This window comes from Fukomys damarensis, unplaced genomic scaffold (genome assembly GCF_012274545.1).
Source record: "Fukomys damarensis isolate Sample0158 unplaced genomic scaffold, DMR_v1.0_HiC HiC_scaffold_2, whole genome shotgun sequence".
Lineage (NCBI taxonomy): Eukaryota > Metazoa > Chordata > Mammalia > Rodentia > Bathyergidae > Fukomys > Fukomys damarensis.
Window position 1 is genome coordinate 35,966,034 of NW_022900914.1, and position 14,304 is coordinate 35,980,337.

The window sequence follows — 14,304 nt, forward strand, 5'->3', positions numbered from 1 at the left end:
TTATCCACAACAGCAGCTTTCTAACAGTAATGATAAGTGGTTTTTTCATGAAGAAAGTTGCCTGGGATGATGTGAGCTTTGAGATATGCATATAGTGGCTGATTATTAGAAGAATGTAGATGTCCAGTCTGGACCAGCATTTCCCAAAATGTGTTCCATGGATATCAGTATTTTGAAATGCTCTATTTAAAAAAACATGTATATATATTTTCAAATTACTACGAGAAACTTATTCTCTACCATTTGCTTCCCCACCTCTTACACTAATAGTTTAAAATTAGTATGCTCTCTTAATTCATGGGACATGTAAAAAATAGTTACAGAACATACTAGATGTTCAATAATTTGGGGGAGGGAATTAAAATGTTGAATATTTTCTTTAGATTTCTTTATTCCTGGGATTACAACCATTTTAATGAAAGCCAACATTTGCATATTGATTTTGTTACTTGCTGGAGCTATGGCATAAGGGTAAGTTTTTATTTTTTAGAGGAACTAGGAAAACACTTAGGAGAATGGAATATTTTGCTCCTTTTTGTACAGATATTTTTCCTAGTTACTTTTTTGTCCTGGAAGTGTATTTCTGCAAAACCTTTTGACCAGCATAAATGGACCCTCTGAGACCTCTGGGAGCAGACAGCAGAGCGCTCCTTGGGGGCTGGAAAGGTGAGAGGGAGCTGAAATATCAGTGAGGCTTCAGAACAGGAATATGTTAGGAGGAAGTGGTGAAGGCTGAGGGAGATCATATGGGCTGACAGACAGCTCCCACTTTGCTGCCTGGCACTCACGGCTTCTTTTAGAGCAGTCCTACTTAGATCCTCTTGCTCATCCTTGCTTTCAGGTTGTCTCTTCCTCTTCTTATGGAAGGAAATCTCTTGTTTTTTTGCAATGCCAAGACAAAGATTTCCGTGTGTACTAAATGAAGTTTTCCTAGTTCTCCTTTCCTAGTGGTATCCCTTTGCTGAAACTGCATATGGACTTCTGCCACTTTATAAGTGGTACTGTAAGTCTGTTTATCTTTCTGTAAACATTTCTTGAGTTTATCAAGAGCATAACCTATGTCTTATTCTGTCTTGTATGTCCCCACATTTGGAGGTAGGGCTAGTTAATATAATTTGCATGGTGAGTGGGCTCAAAGAGAAAGCAAGATGGCAGCGAGAATATTCAGCCAAGATTGTGTTCTTGGATCTGTGAATGCCAGTCATTTACAGTCCGTAAAGTCACCTGGGACTTTAAAAAAAAAAAGTGAGGCTACATCCTATTCTCAGAGAATCGATTCATTTCAACTGGGACAATCCTGCAAAATTTTATTTGGAAAACAGATGAGCAAAAAGAAAGACATGAAATGAATACCTTCAGGAATTGAGTATCCTGTTCTAGTACAGGATGCCCAAACATTAAGGACCCCTCTTTGAGCAGGAAGTGTAGTCCCGAGAAGTATATGGAAACATGATTGCAACTAGGGCTCACTCAGTTTTGAAGTTTTGCCTCTAATTACCTGTTCACTGTGGATTAGAAATTTTTACTAATCCAGCCGGGCATGGTGGCACACGCCTGTAATCCCAGTACTTGGGAGGCTGAGGCAAGAGGATCACTGCAAGTTTGAGACCAGCCTGGGCTACATAGTGAGTTCCAGGTCAGTTTCAACTACATAGTGAGACCCTGTCTGAAAAAAAAAGAAATTTTTACTAATCCTTTAAAAAGAAAGTAGTCGATAAGGAAATGCATCTGGGAAAGATACATATATATCCATTGTGTGTATAAAAAATGGAATGTGTCTTTCCATAATTCATATACTGAAACCTTAATCCCACCTTGATGCTATCCAGAAATTGGGCTTTTGGGAGTTGATGAGGTTGTGAGGCTGGGTCCCTCTTGAATATGTGTAGGGTCCTTACAAGAAGGTGGCTATTTGTATATCAGGAAGAGACCCTCGCCCAGAATCCATGTTACCCTGATGTCGGACTTCTAGCCTCCAGAACTATGAGAAATATTTGTTGTCTAAATTACCCAGTTTATGGTATTTTATATCAACCCAATGTAAGATTATATATATGTTTGTGCATGTATAAACTGCTACACAAACATATCTTTGTTTATTCCTTGATAAAACTGTGTAAGACAAGTTGCAAAATTCTCTATTGTCAAACCAGAGTTCTACAGGCCTTAAGGATAGTAACAACATTTCCAGGAGCTTAACTGGAATTGTAGGATTACTTGTGATAAGGCAACCTTAAATGTCAAGTTTCCTGCTTTTAATCATCTCATTTTCGATTTGCTTATATGTTCTATGAAGACAGAAGTATAATATATAATATTTTCTTGCCTGATTCTTTGGGACTAAACGATGTTCACATTATTAAAGAAATTAATAAAACTAAGAATAATAAACATATATGGAAACATTTTAATTTAAAGATTTGAGTTTGAGTCCAGTGATTGAGATTCTATATGATCTTTCTTATGTAAAGTATATCAATGATACAGCCTTTATGACTATCACTTTTAATTTTTAAAATAATGAATAATTACAGATGCTTCTAAAGAAATCTTTAAGCAAAATCTTTTAGTATTTTTTTAATGAATTTTTCCAGTCTGTCATGACTTTTTTTCAAGACAAACACTATAACCTGTGTGTGTGTGTTTGTGTGTGTGTGTGTGGTGGTTTAGTGGTAACTCAACTTTACCTATCTTTTCTGAAGCACCGAATATAATTTTATACACACAATATACACAATTCTTTCCTTTTGGCCTTATGCCACATCAGTTTGTGGAACTTTAATAAAGCTTTCACATATATGCATGCGCTTTAAAAAATATTTCAAATAACTCATGATGTAATGCATGCAGCTTAGAGCTTTTGAAAAAAAAAAGAATCAATAAAATCTTTGAAAAATACAGTTAAAAACACCCCACTATTTTCAGATGATTCCTTTGAGTACAGAGTCCCAGTTTAAGAAAAATATCCATTTCTTGGAATGGAAGTGGCTGGTCAGTAGTGATGACTCATGAAATCTGGATAAGGAGAAAGTCTGCTTTAGGATTCAGAATTCTGGTTCAAGAGCCAATCTTTTACCATCTAATATCATAGGAAAAGTTTCCTCTGATTGGTGTAGGTCTTGCAAAATTGTCTCAAGATATGCTCTATTATTATTTCATTATTATTATCAGCATTTTGAATTTACACAATAACTTTTCTAGCATTTTATCAGGTTATTCACAAAATTCTGGCAATTTTTCCTCACATCATCTATTAGGAACCAAATGAGGGTCTTTACTAAAGATGATTTTGAATGTCTTCTCTCCATATCCCATATCCCAGTATGTACTCATGAAAATATTTTCATTCTCTATATTACCTTTGAGGGATATCCATTTGCCATATATAGGACCAGTGAGGTTCCACTGGGCCATTCTAGTTCAGGGATATTGGACTAAAAACCTCATGGTTATGCTGTGAAATACCACAGAAGAGAATGTTAGTTACTAATTGTCTGTGTGTGTCTCAGCATGTCCCAGCCTCTGTCCATGTATATGTGTTTATGAGACTTATTCTTACTGATGAGTCATGAATAATAATGATATGTCACTTCCAGTGCAAGGCAGTTCAAACTCCCTTGGCCTTCTACATCCTTGCGATTTCTCTTTCTCCTGCCTCTGTTCTTTTCCTTTCCTCTCTCCCTTAGTCCCTGTCCCCATTTGTGTATTACAAGCAAAGAACCTTATATGGAAGATTGCAAAAAGGAAGTAGCCCAAGTTCCAGAGTCAAATGGTATCACAAAAGGTGTGCATGAGTGTGTGTGTGTGTTATTATGTATATGGGGAATGTATGAAACATATATAAATTGGGGTTTATTTCTTACCACAGTGTATATATTAGCTTGTTTTTAATAATAGAATATTTTACTGTAGCATTCTTTAAAGGAAACAGAAGAATTTCAGTTTAATAGATTTTTACTTACAGCACATTTCTAAACAATACTAACTGCAGTGATGAATCAGATCCAGCAAAGCAGTAATGAACACCAATTCATTTTTGCATCTGAAACAACTTGGTGTGAATGGAGATGATCAAAGAAGGAATTAACAATGGAGTAGTCATAATAGGGTAAAACCCAGCAGAGGCAGCTCTGACATAACCCTCTCCCACTTCCTCCTCAACATTTATTAGGTGCTTACTAGCTCTGAGGTATTGTCTGAGAGCTATACTTAGACAATCTAAATTAATATTCACAATAACCCTGTGAGGTGGATAGTATTGTTTTCCTCATTCTACAGATCAGGTAAGTGGAGCCAAAAGAGATGACCTGTCCACAGCCACACAGCAGGTAAGTGGAGAAGATACCATAGGAAACCCAGGGAGTGTGGTGCCAGAGCCCCTATGCTTAACTCTTAATTACATTAGCTAGAGTTTCCTAAATGAGATTCATGATTGTGGATTTGTAAATGTTAAGCTTGGTACTAAGTGTTCAGCCAGTCTTTTAAACCAGTTTATTTCTTGGATGAGGACTTCCAAGGACAACTCTCTTTGCTCTCTGGAGTGGCGAGGTTTGGCATTGTGAGCAGCATTGCACTGATTTCAGCCAATAGAAACATCTCTCTTCGCAACTCTTCTTCCTTTGTCCTATTTCTCCTTGCTTAGAAATTCTGAGAAATTTTAACCTAGGGACAGTAAACATTCAAAGCCCCTTTGGGAGGAGAAGATTATGTATATTTGGATTAGAAGAGTCCTGTACCACAGAAAACACCTCACAAAGTATATGAATTCATTCTTTATTGAGGTCTTAAAGCACTGCATACCTATCTCCACAGCTTGAATGTGTCCCTTTTCCTTGCTTGCAGGTTCTGCTGGTCTAATCTTACTTTCTGTCCTCTTCAGATCGCAGGCACTTTATGAAGAACTGGTACACATGATATCTAGGATGCTTCGCTTTGCCAGACAGGTCATCTGCATCTATCACACATCATTCTTACTCCTATAATTTTTTCTCCAATACCATAGTGAAATGTTCAAATATTGAATTTAGCTAGACTTGGATTTGCTTCCAAGATATACCACTTAACAGTAGTCTGTCTCTGGGAAACTTGTTACTGAATTTCTCCAGCTTCATATCTCTCAACTATGAATTGAGAATAATCACATTGACTTTGTACAATTAAGCTCATAACAAGTTCTTGGTGAATGACTACTTCCTTCACCTTTTAGTTTGTATCCATCTGTACATTTGCCATATTTCAAAGCATGGCTTTAATTCTATCTGCTCCATGAGGCTTTCTCTGATGAGTTAAGTCCACATTCTATTATCCCTTCTCAAATTTCTTTTGCATGTATTTTTCTGTGCTCTACAAAGCACCCTTCATGACAACTGACATATGAATTGGCATCCATTATCAAATCTAATTTGTAAAAAATCTTATTTAGTGTCCTGTTCATTTTGATGGTCCAAATGGTATGCACACTGAAGGTAAAAAGGTCTTTCTTCTGCAGTTTCAATTTTCCCACTCGGTAAGCAGCCAACATATACTTCTTTAGATTGATTTTTCAACTTGTAAACCAGGACAAGAAGAGGATAGCAACTCAGTTAACAATTGCTTGTTTTTCTGTTAGTAGCTACATGTGGAGTCAGAGGGGAACCTTCAAAGGTGAAAAAAGTTGGGTTTTTTTTGTTTGTTTGCAGAAAAAGAAGTGAAGTACATACCTACTGTTAGGAATGTGATAAATTCAAACCCAGGACATCCACAGAATGAAAAAATTTACCTCTGATTTGAAATATTAGGCAGGATGGATGACGTGTTTTCCATTAAAGTGGACATTGTCCATTGTATCTTACCTATCTCTAGTTCATTAAACGCAGTGGAAAAACCGTACCAAACTCATATGGAAATGAGTGGTTGGGTCTCATTCATGCATGCATTAGCAACTCATTCCTTCTGTCCCATTTGGAATCCAGGTACCTATTCTTTTCCTTTGTTTTTTGCCAAACTGGGAATTGAACATAGGGCCATATGGCTGTATCCTCATTTTTAAAAATTTATCTCAAGAGAAGATTTTATTAAGTTGCCCAAGCTAGCCTCAAACTTTCAATCCTTCTGCATCAGCCTCCAGAGTAGCTTGAATTACAGGTGTGTATCACCACACCATCAGGTACTTATTTTCATTGACCTGGACTTCCCTTCAGCAATATATTTGTTTAAAAGTAAGTCTCATAGTCCTGAGTTTGATCCCCGGTACCTAAATAAATAAATAAATAAATGTATATTTGTGTATAAACTTGACTTGTATCTTAATTTTTAAAAGTTAACAGATGTATAAAGTAGAAAAGTGAAGAGCACACTTAAAATAAAAATCTGTGATCATTCCAGGGTTTTGCAGAGGTGCTAACACTCTTTCTTCTGTGTGTCTCTCTGATCCAGCACAGGACTCTGAGTGGCGCCCTTATCTCCCACATCAGCCTCTGTTCATTTACCTTTCACTGTCATTCAAACTACACACATTCCTTTACTGAAGAACATAAATCTTCTCCCTGTCTGAACAAAAAAGTGCTTGGTGTAATCATGCATCACCAGCTCCAGCCATATTTTGCTGACTGCCTCCCCCCAATTTTAAACTTCTAGGAATTAAGTTAGTTTGGCCCTATTGTTCCCACAAATAATTTTTGCCTCCCCTTTGAAGATAAACTGTAGCTTCTTTTCTTTATTGAGTTAAAGAGGGAAAATTTGAAAAGATTTGCAATTAAACATTATTACTAGCTTCAATAAAATAATCTATCATGACTCACTCTTTAACAAATTTGACATCTATAATACAACTCTGCTTTTACATATCCTTTATGTCAGCCCAGATCTTTTAATATTTTTAGTGAGGGAACCAAGATAATCATAGACTCTTTGTCAGTATAATTAGCATAAATGCCCTGAATAATTGGAAAGCATCTACACTTTAAACTTTACTGCAGACTACTTTGTCGTAGCATTTTCAACTTTCTTTGTGGTAGAGGGGATAAGCCAGTAACTGTATTACCCTTTTCTTGATCCTAATGTGAAATTCAGTTTCTGCATATCTAAATACTGATCTGACTCAATCCCTTAAGAAACTTAACCCACCTCTTTATCTCTTTCCTCATTCACCAACTTTCCTAATCTGTGAGGTTAAAAAGAATGATGAGTGTGAGCCACGAGAATACCGGATTACAGAAGTGTGTGCTTCGGAGATGTTGATGATAAGCATGGAGAATCACAACTACTTTCTTTAACTCCAATGCCATGTGTTTTTCTCACTACCAACAAAATTCATGGGTGGAACAAAGTTATAGTAGTTACTTGGGTCTTCATCTTTTCTGGTTCCATTTTAGTAGTGCAAGCATGTTCAGTACATGAGACAATTTAATTTTTTAAAATATTGTCTTCGCATATTTGAAAAAATTAGTTCAGTAATAGTATAACATTTTTTAAATACCACTCTCTAAGTCAAAACATAACTAATTCAGAGTCCAGATAACAAGGATTGTTAGGAGGTGGGTTTCTTAAAATACAGGTGAAAAAAGTTTCAGGATAGTTGACCTATAGTTAGACTTTGTGTAAATAGATATAAGTGCTACTTCACATAATATGTAGTTGTATAGCATTTGGTTGTCAAAGTAAACGGAAAATAGCCTGAAAATGGATTTGACTATATTCACTAATTTGAAGGTAATGCCATGAAGGACCACTACTTTATCATATAAAAGCACTTCCCAATTTTATTGTGAGAAAAAGAGTGCTGAATTAAATCAACAGTAGTTAACTCTGTGGCCTCTTTGTTTTCAGTTAGTTATAAAAGGCTGCTAATAATTCTTGCCCCATTTATTCTATCTTTATAACATCTACTTGGAGTAAAAATTGGTATGCAATTCTTCATAAAAATCTTTGAATTCATAAACAAAATATTTTTAATGCTTATCTAAAATTAGGATGCTTTTAGACTGTATAATAGCTGCAAGATACAAATATTGATAGGTAAAGTCAGTCTAGCTGCCATTTAATCTGGATTCTTCACTAAGCATGGATACTTAAATTTCCTTTTGTTATTTCTTTAAAGTATAAGGAAATTGGTCAGCCACTTAATACTTGACGCTAAGGGACAGAAAAAATTGGTGAATAATACAGTTTCTCCCTATAATAATTACCAGTCTGTTTAGAGAGAAAACTCGGGTCATATAGATTATGACCTGGTGGATGGTAGTATCCAAACTCAGCTAGGAAGCAGGGATGATTTAGTACAAAGTCATCAAAAACATATTCTAGAGAGGTAGAATGGAAACCAGTCCAGGAGGAAAAGTAGTGTTGTGTTTGGGTCTAGATGTCTCCCCAAAGCCTCACGTGGTCATAGGCTTGATCTAGAGTGTAAAGCTGGAATTGATTCATGATGCAATGCTAGGCTCAGGGGCACTAAGATAAAGGGTGTGAGTGCTACCCACCCTAAGTGGTCTGAATAAGATAAAAGGGGCAGGGAGATGCTGTTAACATTCTCTAGTTATCTTTGCTACCTTGTGTGTGCCATGTTGTTTCTACTCTGTCATGCCTGTTCCTTGTCCTTGCCTTGGAGTTGGGTGATTGTGGACTGAAGCCTCTAAAAACTGTAAGCCAAATAAATTCCTTCCTCCTTTAACTTTGGGTGTCGGGTATTTTGTCTCAGCAATGAGAGAAAAGTACCTAACACAAGTAGGAAAAAAATATTGCAAGGTAGAATTAAGAGGAGCTGGTGAGTGAGGTAGACACAGAAACAGGAAAATGAAAGTATGCAGTCATGGGTTATTACAAATACAAGAATAGTGAAAAGAACCCTGGACTAAAAATCAGAAGAAACAAGTTTGAAATATTTGTTTTTGACATTCTTCTTCATCTGTCAAATTAGAATGATTATACTCATTTTACATGCCTTATAGAAAAGTCGATGCCTAAAAAAAATAATACTTGCAAAAGTGTTGGAACTTATATACCCTCTCTTTCTTGTGCTCATCAGTGATTGTGGATGCTTGGGCAAGTCTGGAGAGAAGCAGAATAGGAGACCTAAGGAGAGGTCTAATGGCATGCTAATGAGGAGGAATTTAGACTTGCTTCCGGACATAGAACTAGCCATTGAGAAAATGAAATTCATTTAAATTTTCAAAGTGTTTGGTTATATTGTAATGCATGGTAGTGGTACAGAGTCAACAGTAAGGAAGACTGACAGGTGTCCTGCCCTCCCTGAGCTTGTATGCTTCTTCCCAGAATCTGGTCCTTGTGCCAAATCATAGACCCTTATGACTGCAGTATTATTTGTCTCAGAAATATTGCCATAATTTATTCTTAATAAGTAAACATTACTAAATACGAAATTACACTAATATGTCATGCACGAGAAGTATTCCTAATCTTCTACTGAGTAATTAGCATGAAAAAATGGTATTTGAGAAATATGAATTTATTGAGGGTATGAAGAGAGCATAGTATTGACTAGAAGAAAGTACTGCATATCTGAGGGCTGCTTTACATATTCCAGGCCATTCCCAACTAGTACTGCCTTTTTACTAACTGCAGCCAGTGAATGTTTCACTTCTGGACAGTGGTTTGAAGAGTTCATGCATGACCCTCCATGCCCTTTTTCTCTGGTGTAGCAGCCTTAGAGGTCTGTGGTTGAGATGTCAGATGTCTAAAATAGAAACAATTTGTATCACTGAGTTACTTAAGGGAGGGTGTGTCTTTGGAGAGAGGCTTGGAGGTTCAGCAGATTTGGAGAATGTGGAAAAAACACTCTTTCTACTTAAACCAAATCCTATCCTAATTTTTACAGGGAGATAGCCAGCTGACATAAGATCTTCTAGAAGGCACAAATATTATTCTCAGAATAAACTGAAATAGAGTCTGGAACCTTAGAGTCTGGAAATTCTTTGAATCCTCTACTTACCATTCTCAGTCCTTTCAATGCCATTCAGTTCAACTTCTAACCTGTTATAAGAGGGATACAGATTAAAAATCAATGAAATGCACTTTTGGTTAGTCTTTTAAATACTATATATAAAAAATAAAACCAAAGCAAACAAACTGAGGACTAAGTCCTAAGCACAGTAGTTTGCTGTGTAAAGTTATGTTTCACTGAGGGGAAATCTGCACTGGGTTAGATAATCTGCACTGGGGTTTTCCACTGCAGTTTTTTCATGTTACAGTTCTTTTCTGATGACAGAACAAGCCAGAAATGACTAATATCTACTGCTGCGACATGTGGACTTTGTTTACTGTATCTTCTCAATGAAGAGAGACATTTCAATTATTCCCAGTAGCTGTTTTCCTGTTGACACCTTGATGCTGTAGAGGAAAGAGTCAGTGAGCTTTAGCCTCTAGAGTTAAACACATTTTATCAGAAAACAGTTTCAGCAATTGACTCTCATCTGGTCATGTTACTTATACCTTGTTATCTCTCAAGGGCTCTGTAATTAAAGCAGTTGTGTGTCCTCTTACATTAGCAATGTGGCAACTGTAGACATTGTAGCAAGTTTTAGCAGGAGACCCTAATGACCCACAGACTCACTAATTGTAATAATGCTAGTGTAAGTGCTTGGCCAGGAAGAGTATCCAAATGGCCACATATATTCCAAAGTGATGGGCTCACTAGATAACCCCTCACTGAGCCAAGAAATATTTTAACCAAAAACACAAAACTCTCTTCTTTCTTTCTTCTCTCTTGCCCTTCCTTCCTTTTTAATTTCTTTCTTCTTTTCCTCTCTTTTCTCTGTTTCTTTTTTCCCCTCTACTCTATAAATGAACCAAAACACATTTTGAATTTAGATTTCTCCCCCAGTATTTAATATAGCAGGCAAGTAACCTTCTTGCTATTTTTATAGTGAATGTTCTAATAATCAAGTGACCCAAAATTGTTTTGATGGCAGTTTTTCTTGGGAGGTGCTTTTAATGTCTTATTTGGGCTATGGGAATATTCCACTACTCTTGAAGGTTGTAGAAATGTAAAGATAACTGTTGAATTAAGTGATAAGATAATAAGAAAAAAACTGTGGCAAAGAAGAGCCAAAAAAACAACCACTTTTTGTTGAGGCGAATTTGTGGAAGGATGACAAATCCCTTTTCTAAATATATGTGTGTGTTGCAAAGGTCATTCTACTTAAATAATATATGGAGTGATCACAAAATATGGTGACTGTTTAAAAACTTTTTCTTACAGTCAAAGACACATTGTCATTAATCCCCCTCAAAATACTTTTTCTCCCTTCAGACACACTTATCCCATGATTCTTGCCACTTCCTGAAGCAGTTCTAGATGTCCTTTCCTGTGATTGGTTTTAGTTGTGCTGGACTGCCCATCTTGGTGTCCTGAATCATTTCAAAATGTTTACCCTTCATGGCACTTTTGACTTTGAGGAAGAACTAGAAGTCCCACTGTGCTACATTCAGTGAATAAGGTGGCTAAGGACAAAACACAATGTGTTTATTTGATAGAAATTGCTGTAAATTCTTTTGAATTGATTTTGGACCTCAAGGCAGCTCTGAAAAGGCACTCATGAAGGAGAACTTCCAGAACTGCTTCAGAAAATGGCAAGGACAATGGGATAAGTATAATCAAAGCAAAGGAGAGTATTTGAAGAGTGATTACTGGCATTGTGTTTCTTACTGTTGTAAGTTTTTTTTTATTAGTAAATGTTTGCAATACATAATGTGTATATTCTTTGGGAGAAGTTGTACATAGCACATCTTAATTTCTTTTTTCATCCCCTTTCCCTATTCTTCCTCTACCTCCATCTCTTGTTCCCTCCCTATTTGAGAAAGAGCTATCTCTCAATTTCCTATTACATGTCTTTTATTTTGATCTTTATAATTTATCTTTCTCATATATGAGAAACTGTGGTGCTTAAGCTTTCCTGTCTGACTTATTGGAGTCTCAAGATGTATCCATTTTCTTACAGATGACTCAAGTTTATGTTTCTGTACGGCAGAATAGTACTCCATTGTGTGTAAATATGACATTTCCCTTTTCCATTCATTGTTGTTGGACATACAGGTTGTTTCCAAGAGGTAACTGTTACAAGTTTTGCTGCTGTAAACGTGTGTATGCATGTATCACTGTACTATAATGTCCTTAACTCTTTTGGGATGATACCTAGAAGGAGAATAGCTGGAGCAAATCAAATTTCTCCTTTGTGTTTTTGCAGACTATACTGATTTCATATTGTTGATGTGAATGTAAACTACAACAATCACTATGCTGCAAGCTTTTAAATTTAAACATTTGCAATAGTGTTTGATCACTTAATCTTTCATTTTATTTACTTTTTATGATGTATATGTTTACTTTTTACGATGACCATAAAGCAGTAGAGTGAGGAATATGATGCAGGTGATGCTGGCACTCATACCTACATTCTCGGTGTACCCTCAGCCAGAGTGAACAACCCCTGGGCGTGCTATTGGTTTCCCAATACAAGCTCCTCCAGCTCTATGTTTATTGCTTTCTCCCAAGCTTTAGCTGGTTCAGACCTTGAAGGTGTATTAGGCGCATCCTAGAAGTACGGGAACTAGAAGCTCTCCAGGCCAAACAGTGAGCTGGGATGGAGGGATATGCTAGCCTTCTATCCAGCGGTGTGCTGTTCTGACTGTTGTTTCCATTTGGGTCTTGAGAAGCTTCAGAGGGAGTGAGCCTCAGGCGTCCGTAGAGATGCCAGCTCAGAACTCACCCACACTTGCTGTTCTCCCTTCTCTAACGTATTTCTTTCCTCTTCCACTTGGGCTTTTTGGGATCCTCTTAAAATAACCTCAGTTCATCAAGTCCTTGTCTCATCTTTTTCTTTTTGGTGAATCCAAATTAAAATATACTGTTTCCATCTTTTTCAAAGTCAACCCCTCTGTTCATTTGATGTGATTTTTCAAATGTTTATCTTTCCCCCCTTCTAAATTTTTTTTTATTAGACAAGCTAGTATTTTCAGGGTTATTATCAGAAGTGTTAATTGGTTAGCACATAACACATTTTAATATAGCTTTACAGGAGACAATGCTAAAAGTAATGTATTATTTTTATTCCCTTTTCCTCAGCCCCCACAACTATTGAGAACCATTTAACCTCTAAGTTATTAAGAATTTTTTTTTCTTTAGAGATGACAATGGCTGATGATTTCTATGTCCTTAGGGCAAGGGTAAATCTTGGTGTGCAGCCTGAACCAAACAGATAAATATAATTATTATTTCTGTATATTTGATGATGAAAGGGTTTCAGGCTCCACAGACTGATCTTTCTGTCGCCAACTGTGTACTGCCGAAATTTTGATTAAAGACTTGCTGAAGTAGTTTATCAGTATTTGTTTGGTTTCAGGAAGTAAAATATGTGAGCTCAATATGAATGACAGACTACATCCATCGAGGACATTTGTTTCATCAGTCTGGGAAACTTAGAATCCTTGCTGTAGATAATGTATGAGGAAGATATTTTTCCTTTCCAGATTTGCATGAGCTCAATAGTCCTCTGATTCCAGACATATTATGTTCTGTGGTAGCTTTCCTTGCCTCCATATTCCTCCTGCACATGTGAATTTGCTGGAATACAGACATCACTTGAAAAATAATTTAAACCCTTCAAATTCCCTGTCTGGAAAATGTTTACACAATTTGTAACAGAGAAACCCAAAGTGCTGCTGAAGAAAGCCAAAATATTTTGCTGACTTTTTGAAGGGATCATTTTTAGGCAAGGAAGGAAAATGGATCTTGATAAAAGGGGAAATATAGAATAGAAATATATATTCCGATTTTTAAGCCATTGCATGAAACAGTAAGCAAATATTTCGTTTGCTTTTTTAAAGGCTGAAATGGAAGAGGAAAAGGAGATGGGCTGTGGAATGGCATTGAAAATAACCTGATGTTTTCTCCCTGTGTTCGAAACGAAGTGGGGAGAAGGAGATACAGGGAAAAGAAGAGAGAAAGAAAAAGCGGGGGTGGGAGAGGAGAGAGAGAGAGAGACAAAGGTAGAAGGAAGGGAGAAATGAAGGGAAGAGGGAGCACACACAGACACATTCATGTGCTCTCAAACACACAGACACTCAGTGCGCAGAGAAACGAATAACACAAGCAAAGCCCTCCTAAAAGCATTTCCAGAAGCCAGTGATTACAGAGTGGTGATTTTGATTAGATCTGTCCCTAAATTGAAAGCATTAATAAGTGTACGCGCACGCGTGCACACATACGCCACACAAACTTACAAGTTTCAGCTATTTAGATGTGTGTGAAATTTGAGGCATTTATTCTAATCAAGACTTAAAACATTGAGGATTTGAGTCTTTTTATTTTAT

The 14,304-nt window shown here is 36.6% G+C and overlaps 1 long non-coding RNA gene across 1 annotated transcript in view; it reads left to right on the forward strand.

Annotated features, from left to right (window-relative positions):
* LOC104856460 overlaps positions 1-14,304 on the forward strand; it is a 340,761-nt gene that overhangs the window by 55,957 nt on the left and 270,500 nt on the right. The window lies entirely within an intron of this gene.